Genomic DNA, 19,904 nt, shown 5'->3' with positions numbered 1-19,904 from the left:
AGGAACAGAATCATGAAAATTGGAACGAAGGGGTTTTAAAGAGTGATCTATTTAATGAAAATATTTTCATCTATTTCCTACTCCGGTTATATCGGAAGTTGCTTATAACTTCATTTTTTTGATTGGGACACCCTGTATATTTTTACTTACATTTTTAAATTCCCCTCGATGTCTTCGTTGTTAAAATGTTTTGTAATGTTATATAAGGTAGTTTAAAAGAGAATTAAATTTTTTTCTTAATTTTCCAGCAATATTCACACCCTGTAGAATTGTAGTAGTTTGAGATCCAAAATTATATTTATGTTCAGATGATTTTTCATATAATCTACTATTGTTAAGAATTGTTAGTATACCCCATTCCACGAATATAGGGACTCTCTTGGATTATCGCGACAACGAATATTTTACTGTGCAAAATATGAAGGACGAAAGAAAATTGCAAATTATATTGTTGTTTATTGGAGTAATTATTAGAGCAAAATACTTTCGTACTTCTTATGTTGCATACTAAAATATTCGTCGTCGCGATAATCCAAAACAGTCGTATATTCGTGGAATACATCATATAGCTAATTTTTTACTTTTAGAATACAGGGTTGGTCGAAATTCAGAATGAGTATTTTCTGAGTTTGCTTAAATGGAGCACCCTGTATTTTAGTATTGTAATGATATAATATGGTACTTTTTTATTTCTTAAGCATTTCCTATACCTAACTGCTTTAATTTGTGAGTTATTGGTGATTCAAGCCAAATATTATTTGCAACAAAAAATATGTGAAATTTTATTAGGTTGGCCGTGAACATAAAATGTTCGCAAATAATTCAATAACAAATAATTTTTCGGAAATAGATACATATTAATCTAGAGTCTAGTCTAGAAGTCTAGACTGATTATAAAAATTACCAATAATTGTTGAGCTATCAAAATACCTACGTAGTTAAGATTGTTAGTTCGATTAACAATTAAGCACAAATTAAGACAGTTAGGTATCGAGAATGCTTAATAAATAAAAAAGTACCATAAAATATCATTTCATTACAATACTAAAATACAGGGCGTTCCATTTAAGACAACTCAGAAACTATTCATTCCGAGTTTCGACCAACCCTGAATACCAAATTCAACATTTAGCTACACTAATAATTTTTAACAATAGTAGACTATATTAAAAATCATTTGAACATAAATAAAGTTTTTGATGTCAAATAACCAATTCTACAGGGTGTGAAAACTGCTACGAAATTAATAAGAAAACGTAATTATCTTTTCCTATATGATATTACAAAACCTCATATTTCAGAAAGAAGACATGGAAGAAAATTTAGAAATGTAAAAATATACAGGATGTCCCATTTAAAAAAACGAAGTTATAGGCAACTTTCGGTATACCTAACTGGAAGTAGGAAATAGATAAAATATTTTCATTAAATAGATCACTCTTCAAAACACTCCAATCCAATTTTCATGATTCTGTTGTCTTTAGTTCTGGAGATATTTTTAATAGGAAAGTTTATCTGCCTCAACATGTATGTTAAGTCAAGCTGAAAATGTACCTATACTATTACGTTGTTCTAAGATCTAAAGTAACGTTTAATAAATAGTAATATGCTAGTAGGCAACTGCGAGACTTGCAAGACTCTTGCTGCAAGACCAAGACCAAGACCAAGACCGGGAGTGCAATACCAAGACCAAGACCAAGACCAGGTGTATTGGTGCAAGACCAAGACCAAGACTCTCTAAGTCTCGTCTTGGTCTTGCATTTGGGCAACACTATAAATCACTGTACCGTTTAGACACGACGATTCAATCCAAGTTGATTCAATCCAATACCAACTTCAACCCAACTCCAACTTTGATAAGTCGTGCGATGCACCGTTTACACACAATGATAAGTTGCAACAACTCGATTGACTTGACAAGTTGTTTGATTTATCGCTGTGTTTAAACGACCCTTTATTAAACAAACCAGAATGATGCCGGGCGAAATTTTTGGGCAGAATTTGTTTATAACACTTTTTTAAACAAATACAAAAATCACCTTTTTGCCCCTGAAAGTTATGTTTTAGTTTTTTTGAGTCATTTTAAACAAAAAATGTCTGTTTTCATTTTTCTCAATAGTTTTCGAGGTATAAGCGACTTAAAATCTGAAAAATGCAAAAATACGCATTGTCTAGGCTTGAAAACTCATAAATATGTAAATATTATTTTTGGGGTTGCCAAGTGCATGAATTGAAGTTTATACATTCAATTTCAAGATATTTCTGACGAGTAATCAGAGTTTATTCAGACTTAGACCGTTTGTGTTCTAATTTATAATTATGCGCGTCCATCACCACACTTTTAAGCCCCCCTTTGCACGTCGCACTATATGGTGCGTCTCGTCTTTGGATGACTGGAGCATTTAATTAGCACATTGCCAATGATTAATTGAATGAATAAATAAATAAATTACTTAAAAAACTATGTTAATAACAAATTATAAAATTTTAATAAATGTCAAGTATTGCCATACGGGAGCGGCCTCACAACATGGACTACACTTGTAAATAACACAACATTCATGTAATCCATGTAAAAGCCAGAACCACTATTATAATTATTGTAATAAGAATTGATAAGATGGCGATGACGAATCTCTGAGCTGTTGAGGGGGCCTCGGCAATTTTTCGCAATCCAAACAGTTACAAAATAACGGTTGGATTATAAAGCAACGAAAGTGAATGATATAATACAAGTTGTGCCACGTAACACGTAAGTTACGAATTTGTTAACACCAGCTAAAAATAAGTTACAAATACAAACCGATTCGGACGACTACACTTCAGAAGATAATAGGAAGAGGACCAGAGAAGAAGACGGAATATTCGAAAAAAATAAGAAAATCGCAAAAACAAAACCTTTGGGTTTCTTGGGTTTTGTTATTTTCCTCTGTCCGATCATGATAAAAGCTGCGATCTGTTCTGCTATCTGCGAATAAGCGATCTGTTCCGCTGTCAGATCATGATAATAAGCTTGACCAAATTATCAAAATGATGCAAGACTTAACCAAAGAAACAAAAAAGGAACAGAGAAAGTACTGGAAAGAACTAAATGACCGAAAGGAAAAGTTAGAGAAAGTTAAACAAGAAAATCAAACAAAACACAAGGAGAAGGAAGAAATGAGAAAAGAGCTAAACGATACGAAATTAGGGCTGGAAAGGCTAGACAGGGAGAAAAAAGTAAAAAATTTAATATTACAAGGTTTGCCAGTAGATACAATCCATAAAAATACAGTGATGAATGCGGTAATAACCGGTAAAATAACGTAAAAGACGGAAAACATAATACGTTGTGAAATAAAGAGATGAAACTAGTAGAGGTGGAAAATTATCAATGGAGACCTATGCATTTATATTATATTGATTATTTCATTCATAGGAGATTCTGACCAACAGAAAGCTACAGAAATCTAAATTAAACTGATAACTTTTTTGATAATTGCCCGTCGTCAAGCATATTACGTCAGATGCCCTTCGCTGCTACGAAAAAATACATTCAGTGACATTAATGACAAATGTTTTAAAAATTATAAAAGTGATGACTTTCAACCGTCAAATACATATTTATAACAACTGTGTGTTTAATTGTACTAATTTGTACTTACATAAATAAATTACAATAAAATTTTGGTTTTGAACAGTTTTATTCATGAAATAATCGCAACAAATTGCACTCGATCTCTAAAATTAATATAGAATTTTTGCCCTCGTGACAATTTGACATAATTAAAACGGTCAAAGTGTCACTCGGGAAAAATTCAATAATTTTAGAGCTCTTGTGCAATTACTACTGATAGTTTCCCACCTTTAGACGTATCGAAGTAGTTTGACACGACCACTGTGACAGTGGCGGTTTTAGTTAGTATACTTCTCGAGTAGGTATTTCTAAGGGTGGGAAACTATCAATGTAAGATAAATTTATAGGTTTATATTGATAATTTGTCACCTCTACCAGTTTCATCTCTTTTTATATTCCACAACGTATTATGTTTTCCGTATTTTGCGTTATTTTGCCGGTTCTTAGTGCACTCATCACTGTATACTGATATAAGCTGTAAAACTTCATGGAAAAAGAAATGAACGATGAAGAATCGATCAGACTTTGAAAAGATAGTATAGAAAATGTGGAATGATGGGCATACCAGTACAAGAGAATATATTATATTTACTAATTTTCACCAATGACCCAACTCATTTTTGCACAAGACAGGAAGGACATGGAATATGTTCAATATAAAATTAGATTCCATTACCAACTTCACCTTATTATGATATTACCATATTTGAACAAAGCTCATTTTTGCCCCTCGTTTATAAAGTGGTAGGGGAGTCCAAGCGGGGATTTTTGCAGTTAGTCGAGCGCGTCAGATTATCACATGATGAGAAACCTTGTACCCTGTAAATGTACCTCTACCTTATATTGGCTGTCAATACTCTGGGGAGTTCGTTAAGATGGGTCCGAAAAAAAAATCTAACCTTAGAAAAACTCGAAATTGTCAGATTAAGATAAGGTAACTTAAGTGGTAACATGCAAAACAGTGTATACTTCAAAGATATGACGGTTTGAGCGGGGCGTATGGAAATGGGCGAGTCACAAAAAAGAATCAAATATTTCGCGAAATGAACGTCAGATCGAAAAACTAAAAATACGTGTTCAATATTTTTCAAAAATTTATCGAATGATACTAAACACGACACCCCACGGAGAGGGGTGGGGGTAAATTAAAATTTTTAAATACGATCTCCGCGATATTTCTCGAAATGAATATCAGACCGAAAAACTGAAAAATACGTGTTCAATATTTTTTAAAAATCTATGACATCAAACAAGACTACCCATGGAGGTGGGGTGGGGGGGTTATTTTAAGATTTTAAATAGGAGCCCCATTTTTTATTGCAGATTTAGACTCCTTACGTAAAAATACGTAATTTTTATTCAAAACATTTTTTTGAATAATGGGTAGATGGCGCTATAATAGAAAAAAGCGATTGTTGGAAATGGAAAATTAAATTAAAAATGGAAAGTCTCCCACTTTATGAAAAATTTAATTTAACTTTTTTTTTGGTTTTTGGGCCTAATCTTCACAACCCAATAGGTCCTCATAACGCTCGAGTAACTGCAAATTTAGCATACTTTCCTCCCCTACTATACATACCTATACCTTTTCTACTTAGCGACAGTAGCGAAAAGTTTTGAAATTATATAAAATTATTTATAATTATGTACTAAAAAATCATACAAATACTGTTACATAAACAACCAAACGAAGCACCCACCTCTAGTCTGAACACGTATTTTCTTGGTACTCGACTTATTTTTATTACTCGTACTCCATGGTACTATTGGTAATCTAACTTCAACAATAAACAAGGGCGATTACATCCTATTATATAGGCATTCCGCTGATTTCGCACCGCAGTCATTATAGTTGCAATTTGCAATGCCAGAAAAATTACAAAAAGTGATGTTATTTGAAGTGTGGTTTGTAGGTATGTAATTTTATGTAATTTTCGTTTATATCCTGTTTAATATTTTATGACGATATAGATAGACTGTATTTAATTAATTAACTGTTTTACTATTAATTGTTAACGTGCATCAACAATCCTTCATTTTTGTTTGATAAGGTAAATTACAATAATTGTAATGTACATATATTATTATTGTACAATCTTTTATTTTTATTACTATGTCTCATAAATGAATTAACAAGATCTGGTTTTATACAAGCTACACTTAATTGTTACGTTTTCTGTTTTCATTATTTTATACGATTATTGGACGTGCATGAGCGTCCATACCTACGGTCTGGGGGGAGCCGTGCCACGCCTGACTTTTCGGGAGCTTTAAATTATATACATATATCATATAATATGGTTATCCAAAGTATACAAAAAATGTGCAACATCTTCCCGTCTGGCCTCCCCCTAAAAATTTTTATATGGGCGCCCGTATTTGTGTGGGAATCCCAGATTACACGAAGTGTGTGATTCATAGATAAATAATATATAGTATTACCAGATTATAAGCTATGGTGTGATTATGGTGTGATTATAAGCTATGACCTTGAAACTTTCACGTAAACTTGTGTACCAATTTGGTATGACTCACAGCTCTTATCAAAATCCAATTAAAAACCTATTAATAAACTATTCACAAAATTATTACCTATTAGCTTGTTCAATATTAGTTGATAAAAATATTGGTAAAGAAATATAAAGGTCAACATTTTTGTAAATCCAATGAACATAAGAAACCATCCGCATCCGAACAGAATCCTGAGAGAGCTGACAGACTATGACGCAAACATCAAGACGTTACATAGACGGCCAAAACATCAAATATCTGGATAAAATGTCCCAATAGAAAACTAATGTAGACCGAGATAGTCGCAGAGTGGTCAAAGCCTGCGCTTTAGAAGTAGAATAAAACTTATAAAACCACAAAAAAAAACGAACACGCTTCTCTGTTTAATCGGGGGATTAAATGGAGAAACATGCTCACCAAAAAATAGCAAAAAAACCAAAAAATACCTTTTACTGCGTAATAACATCCTTAATAACTAGAATATGTGAAGCTGACCGGAGCTCACCGGCACGAATAATTGCTATGAAAGGCCCCTCAGGCACTTTATTTATGATGGATTTGGTCGTTTTTTCTAGATATGTAGCCAATGTAACAAATACTAATTCTGCTGGAGTTTTTGTAAAGTGAATGAAAATTAGAAAATTGGCTGGAAGATAAACTACAAACAGAAGTAGGAATAGAGAGACGGAAACTAAATGCAGTTAGGCTAGCAGGATATGCAAGAAAATGACCACTTGACACTCAAGGATGGATTCAGCCAATTTCCATACCTGTCAAAGACAGTAAATCAAAGTAGATAGAGATGATGACTAGACAAGAAAATATTAAAATAAGAATAGATATTTGAGAATGGATAAAGATGACTAATTAATAAGAAAGAACAAATGCTGGGCGCCAGGAGAGGGTAATCTATCACTCTCCTAGGAGGTACACCGCTGTAAAATATATTAAATCAGTAATAGCACAATAAGTGACAGTTTTGGAGTGTACCTAATTTTCAGGGGCAACTCCGAATTACATGAAAATTTGGATTTAGGTTCTACTTACTTGCCACTTCAAAGCTGAATTTGAATCACCCCAAAGGGGTGACAGTCACCCCTTGCTTCTCGTGGGGTGAAAAACGCGTGTTTAAAATAAGCCCGGAAATGGATAAATTGATAGATTTTAAGCAACTTTCGTTCTATAAAGTTTTTTACGTCAGCCAATACTTTTCGAGTTATTCGCGATTGAAAATGTTGATTTTTCGACAAAAAAACTACGTTTTCAGACCGTTTTTAACTCAAAAAGTAAATATTTTATCGACTATTTCACTAGACTATTTTTAACTGATAAAACGGCATAACAACGCATCGTTTCCTACTGACAATACTCCTTAGCGACGTGATTTCTCAGCGACAAAATTATGACAGATCCGTCACGAAAGTGTCTGGTAATAACAAATAAATAAAGATTATATTTCGTTGATATGGTGCATTAATTGTCTCGTGAAATAGTCGTATATAATATCACAAGAGAGAAAATTTTGCCGGCAATATTTTCGACTGACATGAAAGTTTGTTGCCTGGCAATTTTCGCGAATTAAATTTTGACTTAAATCACGAGACGTCAGTCGAGTTATTTTGTCAAAATTTCATAAGCGAAAATTACCAAAAGGCAACGAACTTGAATGAAACCAGGAGAAAATTTTGCCGGTAAATAATTTTCTCTCGAATGATATTCGACAAGACTATTTCACGAGACAATTAATGCACCATATCAACGAAATATAATCTTTATTTATTAGTTATTAATAGACACTTTCGTGACGGATCTGTCATAATTTTGTCGCTGAGAAATCACGTCGCTAAGCAGTTTTGTCAGTAGGAAACGATGCGTTGCTATGCCGTTTTATCAGTTAAAAACAGAGTAGTGAAATAGTCTTGTCGAATATCATTCGAGAGAAAATTCTTTACCGGCAAAATTTTCTCCTGGTTTCATTCAAGTTCGTTGCCTTTTGGTAATTTTCGCTTATGAAATTTTGACAAAATCACTCGACTGAGGTCTCGTGATTTAAGTCAAAATTTAATTCGCGAAAATTGCCAGGCAACAAACTTTCATACCAGTCGAAAATATTGCCGGCAAAATTTTCTCTCTTATGATATTATATACGAAAAATATTGTTATCAAAAGTGTAGCTTATAGTGGAGTCACTGAAGGTGGATATGAGCTATTACCTCCGATTTCGTTGAACCTCCATCGATTTGCATGAAAATTGGTGAGTGGTTAGAGGATATCTTAAGGAACAAAGGTGACATGGTGCCAACTTGCGCTTTTATCCTGGGGGTGGATGCCACCCCTTCTTGAGGGTGAAAATTATTTTATTAAAAATAACCCCATAATTCGATAGAGGGACAAATTTTATAACATAAACTTATTAAACATTTGTCAAAGTACTTAAAAATATCTATTAAATGAGCCCCCGAACATGTCGATAGCGTTAAAATTTATGCTCCAAAATTTTTTCAAAATTTATCTTTTAAAATTTTTTCCAAAAATGATATTGTTTTTTTAATAACTCCGTTCATGTATACGATATCAGGTTCATCTAAAAACTGTTGGAAAGTTCATTATAAGTGCTATGTAATCACGTTCAACCTAATCTTTTAAACCCCTTACTTTTTTAAAAATAAAAGGTTAAATGACCCCGGTTGCATGGTTCCCACGGCAAAATTTAAGATTTAAACGTTCCTATCTCGGTTATTTTTTACCCCATAGAAATAGTAAAACAGGTAAAATATTTGGCATACAAAAGACTAAAATTTGGTTATGTATAATTTTTTACGTATATTGAGTATTTTTGGAATAATTATCAAAAGAATATGAGAATTACAATATTTTTAAAAATTATGATTTTTTTTAAATCATACCTTTTTGCAAAAATATGCATTCTAAACCGGTCAAAATTATCGAAAATATTACTTATGCTAATATAAAGTAGTTCTTGTAAGGATTACTATAAATTTTAATTTTTGTGGAAATGGCGTATGTTTTATTTTTCACTTTTTCCTAAAAAATTCGAAACGGATCTTTTATTTTCATTATAACTTGCTTAATTTTGACGCTATTACCTTGTTCTGAAGCTCATTTGATAGGTATTCCAAAGACTTTGGCAAATGTTTTAGCAAAAATATTTTATACATTGCATCGTTTTCCCGTTATTTAAGCTTGAATACTTAGATTTGAATACTCGTCGAAAAAAATACACATTCAATTGCCAATAACTCACTTTGAACTAACATTAGTTTAATTATTTATGTGAGGAATGTATTAAATTTTTTATTATTTTCAATTTCAGTAATAAAAACTTTTTTTGTAAAAGCTTATAGTTTTTGAATTATACGTGAAAAACCGATTTAAAAACATGCATTTTTTTAAGAAAAAATAAAATCTTTGGTCTTTAATAACTCAAAAAGTGTTGATTTATTTTAATAACTTTACATAACAAATTTTGCTTATATTTTGTTCCTCTATCGACTTATGGTATTATTTTTAATAAAATATTTTTCACCCCCGAGAAGGGGTGGCATCCACCCCCAGGGTAAAAGCGCAAGTTGGCATCATGTCACCTTTGTTCCTTGAGGTATCCTCTAATTACTCACCAATTTTCATGAAAATCGATGGAGGTTCAACAAAATCGGAGGTGAAAACCTTCAGTGACTGCACTATTATAAAAAAACGAAAAACATGGTGTATCAACATAGTCTATAAATTGAGTAAAAGCAAAGTTATAGCTTATGAAAAGTAAGTTCTTATTCGTCTAATTCCAAATCGAATAATTCAACGCGAAATCACCGAAAAATTAAGCACTTTTCGGGAAAAATTTATTAACATTTTTAAAGTATCTAAAAAAAGCTTTATACAGTCGACTCGCGTTAATTCAAATCTGCGATAATTCGAAACTCTCTATAATTCAAAGTTATCACGAGTTCCCTACAAAATCTCTTTATATTTCGAACTAAATCAATACATTTTTATGCACTTGGTAATTCGAAAGAAAAAAATAATTGCTATATGACAAAACGACGCGTTAATTCGAACTCATCGGCATCCAACCCTCGAGAATTCAAAGTTGCAGAGAGAAAGAGGCGAAAAGATTGTAGTAAGTAAAGTTTTCAAACTTCTTTCAACGCGCCTTTGTTTCAGTTAAGGAAGCCCTCATTCGATACCTTGTCTACAGAACGAAAGTGATGAAAAAGCATTTCAGGCACTTTTTCTCTTAAAAAAAGATATTGAGCAGTCTGGGCAGCAGCAATGTGCTTTGAAGCAAAGCAGTATAGTATAATAGAGTTCTTTCGAAAGATTGATTAATTCACATTATGAATACATACATGTATGTACACGAATGTACCTCTAAACTTTTGTCATCGTTATAGCAGTAAATAAATAATAATTGATCAACACTTAATAATTCGAAGTTTTATTTATTTTCCCTCACAAATTTCGAACCATTTGATATTTCAAACACTCAATAATTCGTAATATTTTAAGAGTCCCTCGAGTTTCGAATTAACGAGAGTCGACTGTATTTGTTTTTTATAAAAGTTTCTAGCATCAAAATAAACGAGTTACACTGAAAAAAAGTTGGCCCCTTTTTTTGGTAAAAAAATCGTGAAAACCTGCCTATATTTAGCACCCTAAATAAAATTAATCGTTGCCACTTTATCATTTATTTTAACTGTATGTGTATTGTTTATATGATCTGTAAGTTTTATTGGTTTGAAGTGCTTATTTTTGAAACAAACAAATATAAAAAAAATTTTTTACTAAATTTTTGAAAATTTTCCTCTTTTCAAAATAACTTAAAAAGTATTAGTGATAAGAAAAATCTTAAAGAGTAAATGTAGGTTTTGCTATTATAAATATGCTAATTTCATTGTGTTTTTCCGTAAGACAAAAATTAGTTAAGATATATGGCTGTTCAAAATTTACAAATACTCGTGATTAGTGAGCCGTTCAAGCTTTTTCAACTATAACCCTTTCAAAAATAAGCACTTTAAACCGGTTAGACTGACAGATCATATAAAAAATAGATAAGTAAATTGTTTGTAAAAAGGTAGCGAATAATTTCATTTGGGGAGCTAAACACGGGGAGATTTTCATGATTTTTTTACCAAAAAAAGAGGAGGCCAACTTTATTTTGACCGTAACTCGCTTATTTTTAATGCTAGAAACTTTTATAAAAAATTAAAATAAATATTTTTATAAACACAAGTTTGAATAGGGTTTTCCCGAAAAGTGCTTAATTTTTCGGTGATTTCACCTTGAAATATTCGATTTGGAATTAGACGAATAAGAACGTATTTTTCATGAGCTACAACTTTGTTTTTACTCGATTGATAGACTTTACTGATACATCATTTTTTCGGTCTTTATTATTAGCTACACTTTTGCTAAGAATATTTTTTTCGATCAAATATTGACTTTTTCTGTTATTTGCGAAAATCTGTCTGAAAATGTAGTTTTTTTTTGTCGAAAAATAAACATTTTCAATCGCAAATAACTCGAAAAGTATTGACTTACATAAAAAACTCTATAGAACAAAAGTTGCTTAAAATCAGTCAATTTATCCATTTCCGGTCTTATCTTGAACTCATGTTTTTTCACCCACGAGAAGGGGTGACTATTACCCCCCAAGTAAAAGCAACCAACGACACAATTTCATCTTTGAAGTGGAGGGTAAGTAGAATTTAAATCCAAATTTTCATGCAATTGGGAGTTGCCCCTGAAAATTACACGGTATCGCCGTATTTCCCGTTCATTTACTGGGCTATAAATACAAAAATGAGTGAATAATAATAAATGATATAGTTACAAAACAATTAAAGATTTATTAAATATAACTTCTTAGATTTTTGACAATCTCTGAGTTAAACAAAATGAGTATTGAGTGACTATAAAATGACAAGAAATAACAATAGGCACCTATATTTTACAAGTTTAGTTTATACAATATAAGTAATATAACAATAATGTTATAAGTTAGAAGATTGTGTACCTCTTATATGGATAGTACAACTTACATTATAGGTTATATAACAACCTTCACCAAATAATAATTTGGGACGCCTTTGTATTCTTTGGAATTGAGAAGTTCGAACATTTTATCGAAATAATCAGAAGAGTTGAGAATGACGGTGGCGTTACATTTGTCGGCTGGAAGGATGCGATACGTTAATGACACTTTTGTCATTTGGCCCCATGGCAAAGATACATTAGAGCTTTTCCTCTTCCACCTGAATCGAATACATCCCAGTGTTCAATTCACGATGCAAGTTGAGTCTGAGGCCTCTTTGCCATTCCTTGATGTCCTTATTCAGAAACAGCCACCTCACAGTTTTTCCTATTCGGTGTACCGAAAACCCACCGATACAAATCATCTCAATGCCGAGTCACATCATCAACCCGCCCAATGCAATTCAGTTATCAACACTCTTGTTTCCCGTTCCATAAGGCCGGCCTCAGATAGCAATAGCTCAGCAATAAAATATGCCGCCGGGAGCGATCCTCCTCTATCTACTTTCGTTCTGAAAAATGAGTGTTGGGTACTGTACTGTAGCTCAAGTATTAAACCGCAGTAGCCATTGTTGCTTGTTGAGGGATGAAGCAAAAAATTAATTTTTAGCGTAGACCTGCAGCCAAAAAATACCCACTTAATTTTAAATCTTTAAACTGGTTATTTTTACTTTTTGTCATATTCAGGGAATGAAAATAACGGTAGAAGTTGGAAGGGGTGTTGAGTTTGTAAATTCTTGTATACCCCATCTTTCAGCAATTTATTAGCAATAAAATATGCCGCCGGAAGCGACCCTCTTACATTCGTTCCTGAACTATGTGTGTTGGGTACTGTAGCTGTATAAGTATTAAGTTGCAGTAACTATTGTTTCCCTAAAGGGGTTGAAGCATTCAATTTTTAATTTGCTAAATAAATTAGCAAAAAAATAAGGGGTAAGTCTCATACCTCCCTTATGAAATAGGATCAAAGAAACCCTAGACGCTGACGTCATCATTAACGAACCATAAGAGCCAACAGTAGCGCGTCATCCATATTACTTCGGGAGATATTGTCCTTTTCATGATCATTTTTCAGTGCGTAACAAATGATAGGAAAAAGGGTAAGTCCGTGATAATACACATTTATGACATTTATTCTAACATGACATTTTAGTTAAATCTGACATTTGTCACATTTTATTTTCAATTTGGAATAAAAACAAATCAAATGTGTTTCTTGCATTTATAAAATGGTATGTTCTTTGATTTGTATAGTCTTATAAATTATACAGATTATATTTGTAATATTATTATCTAATTAAAAAAAAATTATTTTTTTATTATGGCGCCATCTATCGACAAGTAGAATAACTAGAATAAATTTTATAAAAATGTCACCGACGAAATGTAATCACCGGCGTGCCTTTTTTTCTGTCACATACAATTTAATGCGTTAGAAAGAAATCATCAAAAGAAATTATCATGAGAAATACTGTAGTAGCACACCTTTTTTCGAAAGTTCTGCGAAACTTTGGCAACAGTGCTTTGGGATTATTTGACATGAAGGCTGAATATTGTGACATTATACTCAGAGGTGCGCTAAATGGAAGTAATAGAAAACAATTTAATTATAAGTAAATAAATATTTATAAAAATAAACCAAAATAGGTGGAAATCTTATTAAAACATGTAAGTATTTTGGGTTTTTTACTTAAATTTAAAATTTAAATTTTAAACTATTGATGATATTTCTAGACTAAAAAGTCCTTCTAAAACTTTATGTACTCGCATTAGAATTCGACATATCTTTACGTAAAAATAATCTATTTTTTCAAATACGCCAACAACTTAGTTTTATTACACAAAAATATAATAAATTAATTATAAATAATCACTACTTCCCTATGGATCAACACTAACGAATTCTTAAAATAATACACTACTGAACTTACATATTTCCATACTATTCATATACAGAGTAATTTCCACATACTAACATATTTCCCAAATTGGGCTCTGTACCTCCATTTTTTACTATGTATATTACGAATATGTGTGCCAAATATCTCGATAAAACATTCAAAAATAAAGTCGCAATTTTGGAACGAGTTTTCCCGTTTTGATGACGCACTACTGTAGCCTCATATTTATTTGAGCAAAAAATGAAACATATCAAAATTGTTTAAAATATAATCTCTCCATTTTGTTTTATGTAAAAGTATGTCGTAAAGTAAATAATAAACGAAGTTTAATTCAATAATTTTTTTTTATTTAGCTAATGCCTCGACAACTAATGGCCATATTGGCATGGTAGGTATGGTAAATTTTCAGTTAGGTACTTAGTGTCATGTCGTGTAGTGTGTGTGTTGAGTAAGTGTCTTGTTACTTTGCAAATTCGACGTCATTGTCTTTGCAAAGAGACGCTAATTGTATCCGAACGTCTGCGGCCCCTCCGATGAGTACCGATCCCACAAGGACAGAAACTATTTTCATATAATTCAATAATTAAACATTATTTTGTTCCCACTTTTATAGGTCATTTTCGTATACCTACTGGAGTCATGAATAAATAATCTTACTGAAATTCTCGGCTTGTTTGTCTAAGGTTTAAGCTATTTTCTCTTATTAAAAATCTTCTTTTTTTCTTTTTGTTTCTTCCACATTTCCCTATTATGTTAACTAGAATCGTTCACCTTCAAAAATAAGAACATACTTACTGTTTGCCTTGCCACCACTTTGTCATAAATTGTGAAAATATGAAATATGACTTGTTAACATTAATTCGTTAATACAGTGGTTTTCAATGTTTTTGAGCCATGTACCACCAAAATTCTTATAATTATTTTTGGTACCACCTAACTTAAGATATATGGAGGTCGATAATCTAATTAACTAAAAATATGCTGAATTTTGGCAGTGGTTTTACGTTTTGTGTACCACCGCACCTATAATGAAATGTACCACCAGTGCGTACATGTACCACAGATTGAGAACCCCTGCGTTAATGCATCTAAGACGTCAGTTGGCACTGGATGTGCCTTTTACATACTTGCTACTAAAACAAAAAATGTGTAAGTTAGGCCATGAGTTTTCTATCTTCAGTGCTGAAGCCATAGCAATTTATGAGGCCCTGCAATATTTTAAAGAATCAGAAGATATATCTGCAACAAATATTTCCGATTCACTCTCTGTCCTTCTTGCTATTCAAACTATAGATTTTCCCAATATCAATTCAAATATTTATATCCTACTAATTAAGAAAATCCTTTTTGAAATTCATAAAAATAAAAGAAGAGTAAACTTTTTATGGGTTAAGGCTCATATAGGACTAACGCATAATGAATACGTTGATAGTTTGGCTAAGAAAGCTATTGAGTATGGTACTTCAAATAATCACCCGTGTTGAGCTAGCCCCCCCCCCCCACTTGCAAAAATTAAAAAACAAATAGCCCTGATTTATGAGCTATTTATGAGCTCTCATATTCCGCAAACTAAAAATTTTGAGCTCGTTCCACTGAGCAGGAATTTAATACCCTAGTGAGTCAGCCCCCCCCCCACTACTTAAAAATAGGAATATTGAATCGGTTTTTGCGGCAGAATTACGAGCTATTTATGAGCTCTTGAAATTATATAGTTTCGATTTTTGAGCTCATCCCCTTCACCCCCAAACAACCCTTGAATTGATTTAACTTAAGAGAAAGATGCTGAGAAAACTTAAAATATATCGTATTGCGGATATAATTCCTATAGCTTATATACTCTAAGAATAAACTATTAAATCAAGGGCATTTCGATTATTGAGCTACAACCCCTTCGCAAGAAAACCACCCTATCTTCCCGGCTTAAGAGAAAGTTGTACTTAAAATGCGTTAAACTAATTATTTGGCGACTACATATCATTTAATAATTTATAAGCTTCCAAATTACGCGCATTTAGATCAGTAAATTGCAATTTATTTTGTATAGTGCAGTCACTGAAGGTAAAAATCAACGATTACCTTCAATTTCGGTGAACCTTCATCGATTTTCACGAAAATTGGTCAGTGGTTAGAAGATACGTCAAGAAACAAAGGTGACATGGTACCACCTTGCGCCTTTACCCTGAGGGTGGATACCGCCCCTTCTCGGGGGTGAAAATTATTTTATAAAAAATAACTGCACAAATCAATAAAAGAACAAATTAAAAGCAAAATTTATTATATAAAGTTAATAAAATAAGTCAATACTTTTTAAGTTATTAAAGATCAAAGATTTTAATTATTTGTGAAAAAAATGCATGTTTTGAAGAGGCTTTTTGTAAATCACTGAAAAACTGTAAGTTTTTACAAAAAAGTTAATAGTAGTTTAATTCGTATAGCTTATATTCTAAGAATAAACTCTAAAATCATGCGCCTTTCGATTATTGAACTACAACCCCTTCGCAAGAAAACCATCCCATATTCCCGGCTTATGAGAGGGTTGTACTTAAAATTATTTAAATTAATTATTTGTCGACTATATATTGTTTAATAATTTATGAGCTCGCAAAATATACGCATCTCAATTATTGAATTGCCATTTTCTTTCTATAGTGCAGTCACTGAAGGTAAAAATCAACTATGACCTTCGATTTCGGTAAATCTCCATTCATTTTCACGAAAATTGGTGAGCGGATTTTGATACTATCAACTTTTTCTGGATCTTATTTTTGATGGGTATTTCTAAGTACTTTGACAAGTATTTAGTACCTAAGTGTTATAAAATGCATCTTTTTCCCGTTATTTAAGCTTGAACCCTTAGATTTGAACAGTCGCGGAAAAAAATATACATTTAATTACCAATAACTTACTTTAAATTAACATTAATGGTTTTTCAAGTAAGCAATTTATTATATTTTTTATTAGCTTCAATTTTAGTGATGAAAACTTTTTTGTAAAAACTTACAGTTTTTGAGTCATTTATGAAAAATCGCTCTAAAGCATGCATTTTCTTTCCAAAAATTAAAATATTTGATCTTTAATAACTCAAAAAGTATTGATTTATTTTAATCACACTATATAACAAATTTTGCTTACAATTTGTCCCTCTCTCGATTTGTGGGGTTATTTTTAATAAAGTAATTTTCACTCCCGAGAAGGGGTGACATATACCCCATGCTAAAACCCCAAGTTGTTATTGTCAATTCGTGAAAATAAATGGAGATTTACCGAAATCGTAGGTAATAGTTGATTTTTACCTTCAGTGACTGCACTATAGAAAGAAAATGGCAATTCAATAATTGAGATGCGTATATTTTGCAAGCTAATAAATTATTAAACGATATGTAGTCGCCAAATAATCAATTTAAATTATTTTAAGAACAACTCTCTCTTAAGCCGGGAAAATGGGGTCGTTTTCTTGCGAAGGGGTTGTAGCTATATAATCGAAAGGTGCGTGATTTATGAGTTTATTCTTTAAGCTATACGAATTAGACTACTATTAACTTTTTTGTAAAAACTTACAGTTTTTCAGTGATTTACAAAAAACCTCTTCAAAACATGCATTTTTTTTCACAAATAATTAAAATCTTTGATCGTTAATAACTTAAAAAGTATTGACTTATTTTATTAACTTTATATAATAAATTTTGCTTTTAATTTGTTCTTTTATTGATTTGTGCAGTTATTTTTTATAAAATAATTTTCACCCCCGAGAAGGGGCGGTATCCACCCTCAGGGTAAAGGCGCAAGGTGGCACCATGTCACCTTTGTTTCTTGACGTATCCTCTAACCACTGACCAATTTTCGTGAAAATCGATGAAGGTTCACCGAACTTGAAGGTAATCGTTGATTTTTACCTTCAGTGACTGCACTATACAAAATAAATTGCAATTTACTGATCTAAATGCGCGTAATTTGGAAGCTTATAAATTATTAAATGATAAATATGTAGTCGCCAAATAATTAGTTTAACGTATTTTAAGTACAACTTTCTCTTAAGCCGGGAAGATAGGGTGGTTTTCTTGCGAAGGGGTTGTAGCTCAATAATCGAAATGCCCTTGATTTAATAGTTTATTCTTAGAGTTTATAAGCTATAGGAATTATATCCGCAATACGATATATTTTAAGTTTTCTCAGCATCTTTCTCTTAAGTTAAATCAATTCAAGGGTTGTTTGGGGGTGAAGGGGATGAGCTCAAAAATCGAAACTATATAATTTCAAGAGCTCATAAATAGCTCGTAATTCTGCCGCAAAAACCGATTAAATATTCCTATTTTTAAGTAGTGGGGGGGGGCTGACTCAGCCCCCCCACTAGGGTATTAAATTCCTGCTCAGTGGAACGAGCTCAAAATTTTTAGTTTGCGGAATATGAGAGCTCATAAATAGCTCATAAATAGCTCATAAATCAGGGCTATTTGTTTTTTAATTTTTGCAAGTGGGGGGGGGGGGGCAGCTCAACACGGGTCAAATAATCGTAAATTTTGCATATCTGATTTAGTTAACACTCTTAAACATCGAGTTAAAAATCAGTGGAGTCAATCATGGCGAGATCTTTGTAAACAATCCAAATCTCAGTATTCTCTGATTCAACCTTCTGTTCCAAATATACAGGGTGTCCCGAAAAGATTGGTCATAAATTATACCACACATTCTGGGGTCAAAAATAGTTCGATTGAACCTAACTTACCTTAGTACAAATGTGCTCATAAAAAAAGTTACAGCCCTTTGAAGTTACAAAATGAAAATCGATTGTTTTCAATATATCGAAAACTATTAGAGATTTTTTATTGAAAATGGACATGTATCATTCTTATGGCAGGAACATCTTAAAACAAAATTATAGTGAAATTTGTCCACCCCATAAAAAATTTATGCAGATTTTGTTCCCTTAAACCCCCCCAAACTTTTGTGTATGTTACAATTAATTCATTATTGTGGTACCATTAGTTAAACACAACGTTTTTACAACTTTTTTGCCTCCTGGTATTTTTTCGATAAGCTAGTTTTTATCGAGATGCGGCTTCTTTTTCAATATATTTACGTAAAAATTTTATGGGGGTTTTGTTCCTTTAAACCCCCCAAATTCAAATGTTTGTGTACGTTCCAATTAAACTATTATTGTGGTACCATTAGTTAAACACAGTGTTTTTAAGACTTTTGCCTCTTAGTCTTTTTTTTATAAGTCACCTTTTATCGAGATGTAGCTTCTTTTTCAAAATATACCTAAAAATGTAAATTACAAATAAATTTTCAGATTATTAACAGGTCTCTATAACCGTACTTAACCATATACAAATATGTGGTGGATTCGACAAATATTCAAAATATCTCGATAAACACTGACTTATCGAAAAAGTACTAAGAGGCAAAAAAGTTTTAGAAACATTGTGTTTAACTAATGGTGCCACAATAATAATTCATTTGGAACGTACACAAAAGTTTGGGGGGGTTTATGGGAACAAAACACCATACAATTTTTATGGGGTGCACAAATTTCACTTTAATTTTTTTTTTAAGATATTGCTGCCATAAAAATGCCACATGTCCATTTTCAATAAAAAATCTCTGAGAGTTTTCGATATATGAAAAAAAATCGATTTTCATTTTGTAACTTCAAAGGGCTGTAACTTTTTTTGTGTGCACTATTGTATATAGGTAAGTGAGGTTAAATCAATCTATTTTTGATCCCTGAATCTGTGCTATAATTTATGACCAATCTTTTCGGGACACCCTGTATATTGGTTTAAAAATTATGTAGTACCTCGAAGATATATAACAACATTAATCAG

General features: G+C 32.0%; 1 long non-coding RNA gene across 2 annotated transcripts in view; it reads left to right on the top strand.

Moving 5' to 3' along the window:
• The first annotated feature begins 5,384 nt into the window (after positions 1-5,384).
• Positions 5,385-19,904, top strand: part of LOC126890818 (uncharacterized) — a 28,289-nt gene continuing 13,769 nt past the window's right edge. For both annotated transcript variants that reach the window (XR_007700472.1, XR_007700471.1), the window contains exon 1: positions 5,385-5,529. This is a non-coding gene — a long non-coding RNA (uncharacterized LOC126890818). The remainder of the gene's footprint in view (positions 5,530-19,904) is intronic.

This window comes from Diabrotica virgifera, chromosome 8, assembly GCF_917563875.1.
Source record: "Diabrotica virgifera virgifera chromosome 8, PGI_DIABVI_V3a".
Lineage (NCBI taxonomy): Eukaryota > Metazoa > Arthropoda > Insecta > Coleoptera > Chrysomelidae > Diabrotica > Diabrotica virgifera.
The sequence above is the reverse complement of the archived record's forward strand: the minus strand, read 5'-3'. Positions and strand labels throughout refer to the sequence as shown.